A 16,501-nucleotide genomic window follows, 5' to 3' on the forward strand; every position below is an offset into this window, starting at 1 on the left:
AAGTCCAGAGTCTGTGCTTGAAATTGTGACGCTGCACTGCCATATGGAATCTTAAACACATTGCTTCATCTAATATTTGTTGTTACTGCCATCGAGTCCATCCTGACTCCTAGTGACCCTAGCCGAACCCTGCCCAGTCTTTTTGCACCATCCTCTCACCTTCTGGTCCTGTATCAGACAATGCTCCGCTACTATTCATAGGGTTTTTGTGGCCAATTTTTTCATAAGTGGGTGGCCAAGTCCTTCTTCCTAGTCTTTCTTAGTCTGGAAGCTTTGCCGAAACCTGTCCACCATGGGTGACCCTGCTGGTATTTGAAATACCGACGGCATAGCTTTCAGCATCACAGCAACACACAGCTGCCACGGTATGACAGCAGATGGGTGGTGTGGTTCCCTGACTAGAAAACGAACCCAGGCTGCAGGTGAGAGCACCAAATCTTAACCAATAACCGTCAGGGCTGGCTTTCATCTAACAAAGGGTACTGGGAAAAGAAAACAGACATTAGAAATACTCTACAAGTTCCCATTGCACTGGTGAGCATTCTTTGATTTATATATTCTATTCTGCAAGGCTCAGACATATTTAGACACTTTAAACTAATCATTACTTGTCACAGTTTATCTGGACTGCTCATTGTCATCAAGCACATGTAGACTTCAGGACGCAACTGCCCTCTGCTTTCCATCACGGCTTTTTGTTATACAGCCATAATGTTAATAGAGGAGCTCTTTTTCTAGCAGACGGCCATTTTTGTGGAGCTGAAGATAATATAGGTGCTCAGCCTAAATTAACTGGATAATTGCCTCAGTCTTTTTGGTAATTTGTCATCACGGGCTCCCACACAGCTCAAACAGACATCTGTCATGCCTAAGATGGCACTGTGTCCTCCAAGAAATGGAGAAAAAGCAGAAGTGAATTCTGCACAGGGCCCAAGGACTCCCTGAACTTGAATTTTAGCTCTCCACCCATGAATCACTTCCCCTGCCTGGAGCAGAGCTGCCCACTGGTTACCCAACTCCTGACCTCACTATCAAAGGTCATTATCTTGGTGATGTGTGCTGTCGTGTGCCAGCCAAGTTGGCGGCAGCTGCACATACCAATGGCATGGCATTTCTGCTTGACTCAACAGCAGCCTTTTATACAAGTAGAATTGTTAAGTTCTTATTAGCAAAACTACACACAGTCTGAACTCTTTTCTTGCTAGAATCAGTGTGAGAACTAGCTACTGAGACCAGCAAGCATCAATTTTAGTTGGCAATTTAGGGACTTCACCTTTACTAAGGTGAGGTGGCTCTTCCTAATTCTGTCTTTCACCAACCTGTGTCCTGGAGGCGCTCTCTGCTGCAGAGATAGGCCAGGAGAGAGAGAGAAAAGGTCACTTCCACGTGAAAACCCACTGCATGTGCTATTCCCCTCTTGGAGTGTCACAGTGGGGATTAGCATATGAAAGGCTCTGAAGAGTCCTGCAGTATAGACACATTAACTTTGTCTACCAGTGGGAAACCAGTGTTTCCCAGCCTTATTTGAGTAGTCAATTCTTTTTGAGGAAGGGAGTTCCATAAGGCTATAACGCCACATTCTCTCAAGAGGCCAAAGCCCCTGGATTCTACAATAATGAAAGTTGAGAAGACAGCACGCTGAGGCCAGCAGAAGCATAAAGGATTCCACTGACTTCATGGCACCCCACCCCTTCATGAGAGTCCCAGAACAACCTGACCCAGAAAAGTGGTCACAAAGCTCCGCATGAAAACAACTGCCCAAAATCTCTTCCATCAGTTCCAACCTACTCCTAACATACACCATGACTTCCTAGGTCATTATACAGTCGGGGAAAAGGAAGCAAAGCTTATCAAGAGAGACAACAACTTTTGTCCTGTTAGTTCTCATCTCATCTTTTAATACTGCACATAGGCCATGGCAAGACTCTTTTGAACCTTTACTAGATTTCAAAATCCTAAATTTATATATAGATGGCAGCATACAATCTTTACTCTCTCATGCTTATTTACAGAGGCTTGAAATCAAGTCCAGAAGTCTAAAGACTTATTTGTTTAACAGAAATATTCTAATGCAACAAAATGAAAAAAAAGCTGCTGAAACACTCCGAACCATCCTGTCAAGAATTAAAGATGGGAGGAAAGTCTGACAGTTTTCTGCTCCCTCTGAGTTCACTGCTAATTCTATTTCAGTCTCTGACCTCTGTATGATAACATCAGAACTCAACAAATACTCATTGACACCTGACAGAGCACTAGTGTTCCATGGAACCCAGTTTGGGGAATGTTATCACTTTATCCAGGCCTTCTTTAATGGCAGAATGCTAAGCATTCTTTAAATATTTTAAACTTGTGTTTAGTTTCACAAGGAATACACGTGACTCAATTCTCCTCTTAAAAAATAAGAACATTGCAAATAAAGCTAAGGATCTCTTTGACCGATATCCTCAGTCCCAGTCCCTTCCTCCTCCTCCCAGAGGCAATGAGAGTGTTTTGCCCCCTACTTGTACATACACACCACACACACACATATTCGTAATTTATGTAAAATATATAATATGGTTTGGGGGTTCTTTTACATTAATGGTATACTGTTTTGCAAGTTGTTTTTTCAGTGCAAAATGTGTTTGGGAGATCTATCATATTGATATGTATCTAGTCATTCCTTTCAAGTGCTGCGTGGCATCTCCTTTTGTGATTTCACCATAATTTACTTATCTGTTTCCATTCTGTTGAAGCTCGAGGTTATTTCCACTTCAGTGTTATTAAGCCACACAGCACTAAACATCCTTATCCACGGTTCCCCGAGCATAAGCAAGGGATTGCTAGGGTAGATACCTAGAGATATCACTGCTGGGTCACAGGTACATTTTCATTTTCAAATGATGCTGGCAAGCTCCGAGCAAAGAACACTCATCTGCCCGAGAGCCTTGGGAGGAAATCTGCACAATGACTCAAGGAAGTCAAAAAGGAGATGAAGGAAGTGATTGCATGAGCTGCTTTTAAAAATCCTCCGAGATTTGTTTTTACGCCAACAACCCAAAAAAGCCATTCACTGTCAAGACTAAAGTCATAGCTCCTTTTTCTCAATCCAAAGGCAGCTTTCTGCCTTTCTGAGCTTTCTTTTTCCTTTCCAGACTCTCCTTGGTGTTCTAAGTTTGTATTCTGATCTTAACTGCTATAGAATGTATGTGTACACACACGTGGGTAAGGAAGACAGACATTGCCATTGAATGTTTACCATTGAATGTTTTACCACTGAAATCTTTTTAATAGGAAAACTAAAGAACTCTTTTGTTTAGTGAGAAAGAAGTGGGAAAATGGCAGCCAGTTCATATACTGTTAAATAGAATAAAAAGGGAGGGGGGGAGAATATACACATCACAATGATGAATTTTCTCAAAAGATGATAGCTTTGCACTGAACAGCAATAGAATATTTATCAGCAAGATATTAGTGACCCATTCATACCCAATTAGGTTTTCTAAATTCAAGAACGTTTAAAACCTCAGGCTTAAATTTTAAATCTAGACATAACAATTGCAAGCACACTACTAAAGATACTTGTTTTCTTTAAAATCTAGGCACAGAAGTCTTGTGATGATGCACTACATCACGGCACTTTAAAGAACGGAAGGCACAAAGATAGACACCTATAGCTGTTCATGGCCCAAGCAGACCCCAGAAGGACTACTGTCTTTTCTTGCATAATACAGTTCTTTCAATCTACCCCGTACTAGGCCCTCGGCCTCCCAACACCCCCACAACTCTGATACCAAACGAAAATGAGGGAGTAGAATTGTAATGTAAACATCAGCCACTGAAATTAGAGCAGGGACTTTTGCAATTATACCCTGGAGTATAATTTCCTCAAGGGTGGAAACTTTTAAGATTTGGTAATAGGAGTCAAAGAGGTAGGAACAATGGTTTATGGCTTTTTTACTTTCAATTCAGAGTATTGTTTGTGGCCTACGCTTTGGCACACCCAGCCAGCAAGGATGGCAAACAGTATAATTTGAGGGGCCCCCAAGCGCCTAAAATATGGCAATACATCAGTGCCTGAAATTCCCACCATTAACTTTACTCGCTAAGGGCCTAGTAGAGACATGCTCGTGATGTTTTTCGTATTATTCTTTAATTTTAAAATTAATTGATTGTAAGATTTTAAAGAAAAAAATATGATTACAGAAGCTATACAATAAAAACTAAAAATTCTCTTTCCACTTCTTTCAGCCTAGAATTCCATACTTCAAAAACTACTATTAAATTTTCGTAAACTGTATATCCTTCCAGAAATCAGGTAATATATATTAGATAGACAGACAGACAGACAGATAGATAGACAGACGTTTGTGCATAAAAGTCCTTCAAACAAATAATATTATTTTATTCATACTGTCTTCACCTTATTTCTTAGTACATTTTGGACACCTTTCCAAGTCAGTACTTTTTTATCTTTCACCTTCTTCCAAGTAGCTGCATAGTGTTTCAGAGGTCCATGCTCCTCTGGATGTGCTAAAATTAATTTATAAATCTGGTCCCTTAAAGATGAGCATCTGAATAATTTCAATTCTTTTCTATTAAAATAATATGGAGGGTCCAGCCCTGTGGCATAGTGGTTAAGTTCAGCATGCTCCACTTCAGCAGCCTGGCTTCACAGGCTCAGATCCCATGCACAGACCTACACCACTCATCAGCCATGCTGTGGTGGCAACCCACATATAAAATAGAGGAAGATTGGCACAGATCTTAGCTCAGGGCTAATGTTCCTCAAGCAAAAAAAAAAAGAGGAAGATTGACAATGGATGTTAGCTTGGGGGGAATCTTCCTCAGCAAAAAAACACTTGTTTTAAATAATAATAATTTGGAAATCAACATCTTTGAACAAATATTATTGCATATAGGAATAAGCATATCCATAAGATTGTTTTCAAACAGTGGAATTGCTAGAGCAGAGAAAATATGCATTTTAAATTCTGATAAATATTGCCAAATTTCCATTGAAAAAGTTTATACGAATGGTATACAAGACTGCCAATATTCCTCTACATCCTCACTAACACTGAGTTTTATCAAATATTGTAATTCTTGTCAATTTAGTAAAAGTGATTTATTTTTAAACTGCTTTTGTCAATCTAGCAAAGTATAGTGCTTTGCTTTGTGTTTCTTTTATTATAACGAGAGTGAACATCTTTTCACGATTATTGATCACCTGTAATTTTTTTTCTGCTGGCCTTTCTGCAATCTTTGCTCACTTTAATTTTTCTATTTTGTGCAGTGAATGGTACAAGCTGTCTCTGTATAAAAATAGGCTTTGTCACATGTGCAGCAAATATTTTTTCCTAGTTCATCGTTTATCTTTTTACTTTGTCCATGGCATTTCTTACAATACAGAAGTATTTCACTTATGTAGGTAAATATACAACTATTTTCCTTTATAACTGCTAAAATATTTTCATTTTAGATAGATATTTAATGATCTCTTCTTTTTCTGACTTCTGGAGCACATACGATTTTTATCACATATTTGCCTATTTGACACAACTTTTACTGACTCATATTTTAGTTAACAACTCTGTGTGTGTGTGTGTGTTTGTATTAACCTCTCCAACTAGATTAAAAGCAATTTGAAAGTCTGGAGGAATGAAATACTTCTTTATATTCCCCACTCCACAGTGTCCAGTATCTAGAAAAGGAGAAATGTAGACTGAGGAGAATTTCAAAGGAGAGCACTGCTAAGAAGAGTACTATGAGAATCTAGAGAGGGATAGGCCCAAACTGACAAACTGACTCAAAGAAGGTTAGGAATGAGTCCCAAGACAAATTCCATCTTCTCCCTCTTGCCTAGAGTGGAAGTAGTTCTTAGTTTTCGTAATCTTGCCCTGCCCGCCTTCCCAACTGTATCTTGTACCCTGTTCTTTATATCTCCCTACTCTGACCTTCTACCTCTGGTTCAAATATGTACCAAGTTAGCTTTTGCCTAGGGCGCCTTCCTGGAATGTTCTTCCCCTTAATTTTCACATTCCTAACTCCTTCTTGTCATTCAGACTTGTGGCAAATTGGATTGTCCAAAGATGGCCACACCAATATATATCCTACCATGTGAGGTTGACACTCCTCCGTCAAGAGGTGGGGGTTCTGTTGCTCCCTGTTGAAACTAGGTGGATCTTTGTAATCATCTTAACAATAGAGTATGGCAGAAGTGACACTATGTGACACAACACTATCATAAAAAATAATAGAGCTTCCACCCGTCTCACTCTCCCTCTTGGGACACTCATCCTTGGAACCCAGCCACTACATTGTGAGGAGACCAGGATACCTAGAGAGGCCCATGTAGGTATGCTGGCTGGCAGTCTCAGTTACACACTCAGCCAACAGCCAGCATCAACCACTAGACATGAGATTGAGCAAACCCTGAAATGATTCCAAGCCCCAGACTTCCAGCTAGTTCCCAGACATTATGAGGCAAAGACAAGCTGTCTCCATTATGTCCTCTCAGAATTCCTCACCCAGAGAATCCACGAGTGCAATAAACTGTTGTTTAAGCCACCGAGTTCATGGGTAATTCATTATGCAGTCATGGTAACTGGAATAAGACCTCAGCTTAAATGACCTCAAAGAGGTCTTTCCTGGCCACCCAATCTAAAGTTGTGACCTAGTTATCTCAGTACCTTCCCTAATTTTAGTTCTCTGCTAGCACTCTCTGTTAGCTTCCTTATCTGTTTGGTTGGTTGGTTTGTTTATTGTCCGTCTCCTTCCACCAGACAGTAAACTCTAAGTGCACAAGGACTCTACCTGTCTTGTCCACCTCAAAGTCCTCAGCCCCTACAACAGTGTCTGGCACATAGGAGGTGATCAACAAATATTTGCTAACTGAATAAATGAATGAATGAAGTGTTCCTAGGCAATTAGAGTCTTCTATTCGACCTTATTTTTGCTACTTGATGTAACACACTTTTATGAGAACTTACTCTGTTTTCAGGGAATGTGTTATATATAGTTTCCTATTCTGTGGCTTTATGTGTACTTCAAAGAATGATGTAATGCAAATAGACATAAAAATAAGCAATAACCAGGAGATACATATAATGAGTTTTTTTTTTAATTGAGCTTAGAAATGACAGAGATGAGGAAAACAAAATAAAGAGAAGTAAGGCAAACTCTTTGAATATTAAAAAGGAAAAAGAAAAAGAGCTTGCCAAAGAAAGTAATGGTTATCAGTCACATACCAAACTGAATTTTACCATTGTGATACGATTTGTAACTTCTTAAAAACAGTATAGTCTTCTTTATTTATTCAAAGAATATGACCATGGTAGTCAGAGAATTCATTAGATGATATGGGAAAAGCCAGCTCTTGGAAATCTGATTCTTTATGGTTGCGTAGAATATTAAACCAAAAACCTTCCCCTCTCCCCTGCTTGCTTACCACTCTGCCCAAAAGGGGTCGGAATCAGTGACCAAGCCAATGGAAGAATGAGAGAACCCAGAGTGTATAAATAGAACTTGGACTTTTTTAAAAGTTTTAATCTAATTGCTCTAGAAATTGTTAATAAAGTAAGTCTGGTTTAGCCTGCTACCACGGAAGTTTCTTCCTGAGACAGCGAGTTTTAGGGCATCTAAAAATGTCTCATTTTCTCCCTTGGACAAGCACATTTACATTTTTGTTTTCAAAATCAAAACCACACTTGCTGTTTTATAAAATTTTGGAGCCAATTTAATAGTTCCATTGGCCTTAGAGAAAGTATTGGAATCTCAGAAAGGAGCACAGAACTAGCATATTATAAGGAGTTGCTAGGGTAAATATGTATTTTTTATGACATCCTTGGGAAAATGAACACCTAACAGCCACGGACTTGCAACGTGCTTGTGCCTATTATAACTTACAGCCTACACTGATGCCTTCTCGCCACTAAGAAATGTTCAAAGTTCCTTGGCTAGAAAAAGCATAGGAGATGAGGCAAGGCCTGTTTGAAGTTAACTTTTCTCTGGAATAATAATACAGAGCATAACAAGTAATGCTTTCCAGAGGATGCCAAGATTAAAATGAGAGATGCTAAATCCTCTTCTGTTCCCTACCATCCAACACTTAAATATTACTCCATGGTTCTTTATTATGTACCCACTAAAATACCCAAGTTGATATTATTTGCAACTGCCTACACCTTTCCTTCTGATTTGGCACCTATTCTGTAACTTTTATCATGAATCTCAATTTAGGTAAAATTCTTCATGGCCCTCTCTTCAAATATGGGTTGAGAAAAGCAAATTGAAAGACTATAAAGTAAAATTACTTGCCCCTCTTAATCCTCATGAATTGAGTCAGAAGACAGCAGGAGCACTGACTCAGAAACAGGACTCAGACCATTCATTAGACGAAGTCCTAATAAGACCAAAATTGTGGATCCAAGTCTACACGTGGGTTAACTTTACTTCCTTACAGAGGATGCCAGAGGATGCCTCTAGTCTTTCTTCATGTCCTTGATGGGAAGGCAATTAAATGAGTAGAATATGAAGATTAGTCAAAAAACAGCAAATATGTATGACACAGCCCCTGTGAACTTGTGCTCCAACCTGCATTTACTATCTTAGGTTAAGCCGGGTCCCCATTCCCTCTTGTGAGTTGGATAACAAACAGATGTCCCCTGGTTGGGAGTTACCAAACCAACTGTTGGCTTCCCAACCCTGGAGCTTGCCTTCCTGCAAGGAGACTAAGTGGGAGCTAATTAGATATCTTTTACTTAGAAAGTATATTCACGGACTAGATTTTTCTGCCTTCAAACTTAATGTCCTTTACGTGTGCCAATGCTTTTAGCCCACTTATCCCTCGCTATTTTCTAACTTTCTCTTTCCGTTCTTGTTTGTTCTCTTTTCACAGCATAATTATTAGGAAAAAGTTTGTTCCAGGAACAATCAGAAAATAACCCAAACCTAATCAGTCAAATGACCACAATCATCCTCCTCCTCCTCCTCATAAGAAGGTAGCAAAGGTCAACCTGGTTTTAAAAGAACAGATTCTAGTAAGCTTAAAATCCTTGAGCATTCCCTCTCTGTGTTAAATCTAAACTGAAAAATCCACCTTCTCTGTTTTCCTTTTACCAAACTCCATATCCTAGTTTAAGAAAATAAGCTTTCAGGAGTTTTTTTGGAACAACTTAAATGGCAAGTTGAAAATCAAATGATTCTGACACAACAGTGATTTTGAACTGCCGATGAATATGCCATATGGGTGAAATTCTTCCTGAAGTGCATGTGGGTGTGTTTAAGGCTAGGATGCTTGGGGCAAAACACATTTCAAGCTTTTTAAAAATCCATATATTTGCAAAATCATTTGATGCCCCTTTTTGTTTAACTGATTCCAAATCTGTCCTATTTCAAGGACAGAGTCTCTGGTCTTTTCTAGACACCTTCCTTCTCTGTTTCTATGTAAGTATACTCTTTCTTATTCTCAGAGGGAGAAAATGTCAAATTCCAGAAACCTGGAGCTTATCCATACCCTTAATTCTAAAAGTAAGGCAGCAGGATGGACAGAAGAGACAGAGAAACGCATTTCCAGTGGAGTGGCTAATGTTGGATGCACCCTGTTCAACTCAAGCTGCCCACCATTGCTCCAGAATGTTTTACAGCCACACTATCCTTGATTCATTGGAAGCTTAGGGTCAAGACTTTTTTTCACGAACTGCTATCAAGCCAAGTTTTCCCAACCCCAAAATGGAACCTGTCACTGAATTTTGAATTTAAATACAAGAATACACAGTTAGCCTCACTAGCCGTCATCTTGTTGGTTTTGATTTATTGTTTTAGTATATTAAGATTACTCTGAGTCCTAATTCAGTCAAACACTCCGGAGGAGTTACATTATACAAGGGGTTTTTGGTCTAACATCAGCGTATTTAGTGTTCAGTCTGTTATCAGTAGTATTCTAGATAAGGCTCAGAATCCTTCTCAAATAGTGTTCCAAATCCTGTTACCAATCAGAGTCGGCATTTGAGATTAAATCTATTTACTGTGCCTGCCTTAGATGTTCCCTTTTCTCTTCATTGGAATTATTCACAAGTGGGCAGTCAGAATTATGATCTTTAATAACTATATGTCTCTTGCACTAGATCTGTTTTAGGATTTATCCCCGTCACTTGCCTGCTCAAGTCATTTGAAAGTTATCTTCCCAAAACTGGGTCACACATGTCAGTGCCTGGAATCACCCAGCTTTAGCAGGACGGCCACCTTCTCCCAGGTGCTCATCCTTTCCACATCACAAATCAGTGGCCTGTTGCTCATAGGAAAAGCGATAGTAAACTCCTGTGGTTTTTTCTATATTGTGACTGATAAAATCAAAGCAAATCAAGAATTTATGAAGTTATATAGAAAAAAGAAAGAGCAATAGAACATTAACTATGGTTGCTATTGACACCAGGCTAGGTGGAAAATACGGAAAACACTTTTCTAGTAACAGATTATGTAGACCAAAGGCAAGAGAGTACCGCTTCTTCCATCTTATTTTCCAGCTAAGAGTCTCATCCAATCACGTGCTAACTCCCTGTGAGATAGTTCTTGCTTTCTTATGTTCCAACTTCCAATTGATTTTGTTCATCGCCTCTAAGTATTTGTATACAAACTGTAAATTTAATGAAGGCAGGGGTTTTGACGTACTCACCTCCACATCCCCAGTGCTGAGTACGGTACCTAGCATATGTTAGACACTCAATAAGTATTTGATGAATGAATGAACGTGAGATTTAAATAATTATTCCTTTTTGTTTCCTCCTGAGAAGTATTCAGTTCGTCCTCCAACATAGTTGCTACATAAAAGCAATTTGAGGAAGAATGAACAAGTTGCTATATTGATCCAACTTGATCTTCCGAATTTGGCAAATCACAAGAATTTACTTTGAAAGACAAAATAGGAGTTACTGATTTCCAGCCTCTCTCCCGTGTCTCTCCACTCGTAATCTTAAAACACAACACACAGATGCACACACGCATATACACTGGAACAATGGAGGCAGTTTAGAGAGCATATTATTTTGTTCTATAACAGAAACAGATTTGCACACAGCGCTACCACATTACCCCTTCAATCCCTCTGGTATCTGAGAATATTTTTGGCTAAATGGCTGGTACAGGTTAGGCCTGCCTGTCGGCTCTGGAATCAAGAAGTAGCAAAGTGGCTCCCATCAAAACAAAATCACCAGATTAATCTTGCTCGGCCGGGTACCAGTCCAACTAACCATCCGTTGACAATTTCATAACCTTCTGAATCCATCCAAAACAAACAAAACAGTGCCTGATTCCAAAAGGAAGAAGAGGAGAAAACGAAATATTTCTGTTTCATTTACCTTTCAAAAAAAGACAAAATGTAAGCTAGGATGTAATATGAAAAGCTTGGGTTTAGTAAGATCACAGAGCTAAGTCGCTTTGGGTACAAAGTGTATATTTTTGAGTGTACCTGGTGCTTTCAAATCGGGACATTATAATAACTGAAAATTACAGGGCAGTGACGGAGCCTCACGGTTAAGAGCACAGCCTTTGAAGTTATGCAGACCTGAGTTTGAGTTCCTGTTTTGTCACTTTCTTTCTGTGTGCCTTGAACAAATTAGTTAATCTCCCTGTGCCTCAATTTCCTCAGCTGCAAAGGGGGATACTAACAGTTTCTTTTGCACATGCTTATTAAAAAATTAAATGAGATAACCTATGTTAAGCATCCACACAGTGCCTGGCACAGAGAAACCATTAATAAATGTTTACTATTAGAGTCATGATTCTTACATTAATCCACGAGGAATGAATTTGGCAAGAAGGCTGATGGATTAAATAGAAATAGCACAGCAGCGTCTTATCACTGAGAACACAGCCTTTCTGAGAAATTAGCTGACCAGCATGCCCAATAGCTAACTACAATTCATTTGGAATGAAATGAAGACAAATATGCCATTGTAAGAACCAGGATAGAGAATTGCTAATAAGGACGGACACAGCGGTTAGAGGAAGAAAAAAGGCAAGTCAATCCAGCGTGCTGTGGACCAAGCCTGTGGCCAGTGGTCCCAGACTAGAACATACTCTGAAAATCTTGACGGCTCCATCCAAAAGCTGAATCAGAGTCCTGGGAAGCTAAACCAGTCCTGTCACATGCCTACCCTTTGGTAGCCAACAAAATGGCGCTTGGGGAGATAGACACTCCACTTGGGAACTGACTAAGACCCTTTCCGGGACTTTCTGTGAGGGAGGGTCACAAGGTACGCTGCACTAGGGGGTCTCCAAGGTGCCTGAGATTGGATGTCCAAAGCAGAGGTCCTTCCAATGGGCAGCTCACACCACACACTGGTCAAGCCTTCATTAATTTCTTTCACTTGAGATCCCACAGACACCAAGGTGGAGATGCCCTGGTCTCATGGAGCTCCCAGCTCAGGGAGAGGGTGTCTGGACTGGTGTGACAGTACAGGGTGATGGGTGCCCTGGTAGGGATATGTACAGGGTATTTGTGGACCTCAAGAAGGAAACATTTCACCCGCCTTGGAGGTGAAGAGGCTTCTTGGAGAAAACATGTAGTGTGGGACATGAAGAATGAATAGGCAACAGAGGTCCGTGTGGGAGAGGAGGAGAGAGGAAAGAGTTCGGCCAAAGGGCCAGAGGAAGAGCGAGAGCACAGCACGTTTGAGAGATTAAAAAATGGTCTGTGCAGCTGCAGCAGGGAGCGTGAGCACACTCATCTTTGTGATGGATATCCAACATTAATTTGCACTTGCTCTGTGCCAGGCCCTGCGACAGGCAGACCCATTATGAGTATTAGCTCATTAAATCTGCACAGCAACCCTAAGAACTAGAGACTATGGTTCACCTCATTTTACTGATGGAGGAACTGTGAACTAGAGAGGCTGGGATTCGAGGTATTCAACCTGAGCCGAAGGTCTCGCATCCTGTAAGTGAGCTGAGATTCCACCCGGGCAGTCGGGCCCGAGGGCTCCCACCCTCAGCCGCTGCATCTTCCTGAAGGCGTGGAGTCCCGCCACCACGGGGCAGCTCACCAGGAGTTTTAAGACACAGTGGATTGGAAAGTGGCTTTGTGTAGAGGTTTATGTCTATGGTTTCCTGACGTTATTGCAGAATAATCTGTCCACAAAAAAAAAAAAACAAAACTCTCCAAATACGTTTCTGAGTGATAGAAAGTATGACCACATGTTTTTACTTCTACACAATTTTTACACAGGTTTTACCTCTAGAATTGGACTCCCAATTCTCGCAAAGTCTTAACTGAGACTATTTTGAAATCCTTCAGCTAGAAAAATGGCCTCATCTGAGAGGGCTGTTGCATCTGAGTGCCAGGCAAACTTTCTACGTGTACCCGAGGCTGGAATTCTGTCCAAAGGCCAGGGGCAGGAAGCTTTCTACCTAGACACTGATCTTCCAGGTGGCCGTTTGAGAAAGAAGAAAAGTAACTACGTATATATAACTTTTCTACACATAATAGCCAACTAGAATATTGGCCTCTGCTGAAGTCCTACGACACCTGGCACAGCATAGTAGATGATCAAAGAAACCCTGGGAATGAATGAAGATATAAGAGCATAAATAAATAAATGGAAGAAGTTTACGCTATTTATTCATTCCTTGGCTTTCTCCTTAACTTGGGGTATGACAGCGTAAGGAGAAACGTCTCTGACTAGGGTCAGGAGTTGTAAGAACAGATACAACTTCTATGACCACAACAATCATATGATCTCAAAGAGGGATTTGTACATCCACATTCACAGCAGCATTATTCACAAGAGCCAAAAAGTGGAAGCAATCCAAGGGTCCCATCATACAATGGAATATTACTTAGCCTTAAAAAGGAAGAAAATTCTGACACACGCTACAACTTGGATGAATCTTGAAGACATTATGCTAAGTGAAATAAGCCAGTCACAAAAAGACAAATACTATGTGATTCCACTTCTATGAGGTACCTAGAGTAGAAAAATTCATAGAGACAGAAAAAGTACGATGGTGGTTGCCAGGCACTGGGGGAAGCAGAGAATGTGGAGTTATTGTTCAGGGGGTAACGGACTTTCAGCTTTGCGAGATGAAAAGAGTTCCGGAGACGGATGGTGGTGACGGTTGCGTAACAATGTGAATGTACCTAATACCACTGAACTGTACACTTAAAAATGGTTAAGATGGTAGATTTTGTTATGCGTATTTCACCACAGTTTTCAAAACTTTTTAAATGAAGGCAGAATAAAGACATTTTTAGACAAAAAATAATGCAAACTATTATAGTATAAGTATAGCTTATGATATTATTCCAACATATACTTTATATAATATATAACTGTACTATGATGATTATTATCCTACCTAACATCTACTTTATACACTACATTATAATGTAATGAGAATATATCAATAATACTAATTGCTATTATAGCTAACGTCTACTGAGCTCTTCCTATGTGCCAAAATCTGTTCCAGCTATTTTTTGCTTTATATATTTATAATAATACTATGAGGCAGCTACTATGATTTTCTCCTACTTACAGATCAGGAAAGTGGGGTACAAGGATGTTAAATAACGCTCCAAAGGCACACAGCTAATAAATGAAGCTGTGATTATTCTGAAGGAATAGCTGAAGGGTGGTAGCCTTATTATGGCTAATGGAGGATGCTTGACGCACCTGACCAGTGTTTAGATTAGCCAGACCAGAGGTCCCAGCAGTTTACAACCTCACACCAAAGTTCTCCAGGCACAGCTGATCAGTAATAATAGTAACATAAAAGGGGTTCCCGGACGCCTGGTACCAAAGTGAGGAGTTTAGATGTATTATCTTGTCCAATCTTCCCAAGAACCAGAGGAGATAGGGGCCTCTATCATCCCCATTTTTCAGATGAGGAAGCTGTGACGTGGAGAGGTGAAGAAACTTGCCCAAGCCCACACAGCTAATAAGCGGTGGAGCCAGGACTTAAACCCAGGCAGTCTCAGGCTCAGCTCGGTGCGTGGACCACAATGCCAGAGTGTCTTCATTGGTGATCTGAGATCTAACTTCTTGGTTTTATTCTTAATAATTGTAATAAGAGTTAATATTTATCGAGCACTCACCGTATCCTGAGCTAAATGCTTCCTCCTGGGTCCAAAAGGACCCTCTGAGGGAGGTAGTGTCATGAGAAGAAAATGGCCCAGGGTCTCCCCACTAGCAAGGGGTGGAACCAGGATTCAAATCCAGGTGGTCTGATTCCAAAGTTGCCCTCCTTGAGACGTCACCCCTGCCTCCTCAGAGTGGCAGTCTCCAGCAGCATCCCCCAGGAGCTAAATGCAGACTTTGAGACCCTACTCCAGGCTGAATGAAAGAGAATCGGCATTTTTACAAGCTCTCCAGTGATTGATTCACGTGCACATCAAAGCTGGAGAGATGCTGGACTGCATTTCCCTCCCTTCCGCAAAGTCAGGCCACAGGATACAGCAGTAAACAGCATAGACAAGGTCCTGCCTTCCAACAGCCTCCAGGCTAGTAGAGGGAGGGGAAACAGACCAGAAAGAAGGAGAGGAAACGATAACGAAAGGAGCTAAACCCAGGGTGCTTCTAAAGAGGCAGATTCCTGGTCTCCACCGGAGACTGACTGAGCCTGAGGCTCTGGAGGTGGGCGCCGGAAATCCGTTTTAACAAGGCACTTCATATGCTCTCTAACATTTCAGGGCCCCTGTTCTCCCCGGTAAGGCTTGGGAAGAAGCAGAGAAGGACACCAGCATCTTTCTTACTTTTCTTATCACCCCACACCTTGGGGCCGGAGAGGTAGACTGCAAGAAACGTCTCCCATAGGCTGGCCAACAGATGATCAGAAGATGAGGAATTGAATTTGGCCCCTCTCTGCGCATTAATTTAAAACATTGAATCCCAGAGATCCACATGATGCTACTTAATATGGCGCACAAGCCTGCAGGCACTCCCAGTTGACCCTGGGAGTATGGAATGGTCCCTATGGAAACGGTTCTCACTTCTGAGCCTGCCTTTGCCTGTCTGTTACACAGCAAAGGCCATCGCCCCAGCACCCTCAGGACAGGTCTAACATGACAGCGGCAGCCAGGCCCTAGGCAGACACTAACCAATGCCATGAGTACCATCCCAACCAGGAACCAATTCTCATCTGAGATTCTGGCCGGATGCCTGGCTCCTAAGGAGTCTCATGCACAAATCATTTATTAGCAACTCTGACACTCTCCCATTACTGATGGCAGCTAGCCAGCCTCAACGGGAAGAACTAGGAGAAGGAATTCAGGCAAATTATTCCCAAGACTTGGAGTTTGAAAAGACAAAATCAGAAGAACCAAGAGGAAAGGAATAAGATAGATAACTTGCCTTTTTCCAAACAGTAATGAGAACCATAACAAACATGTACAAGTACTTACTACAAGCTAGGCGCGGCACTGAGGAGTCAACCTGTCTCATTTAATTCTCCCAACAGCCCTGTGAAGTGGATCTTGTTTTAATTATCCCCATTGGACACAGAGTTGTAAAGCTGTCACTTTACA

Source organism: Equus caballus, chromosome 14 (genome assembly GCF_041296265.1).
Source record: "Equus caballus isolate H_3958 breed thoroughbred chromosome 14, TB-T2T, whole genome shotgun sequence".
Taxonomy (NCBI): domain Eukaryota; kingdom Metazoa; phylum Chordata; class Mammalia; order Perissodactyla; family Equidae; genus Equus; species Equus caballus.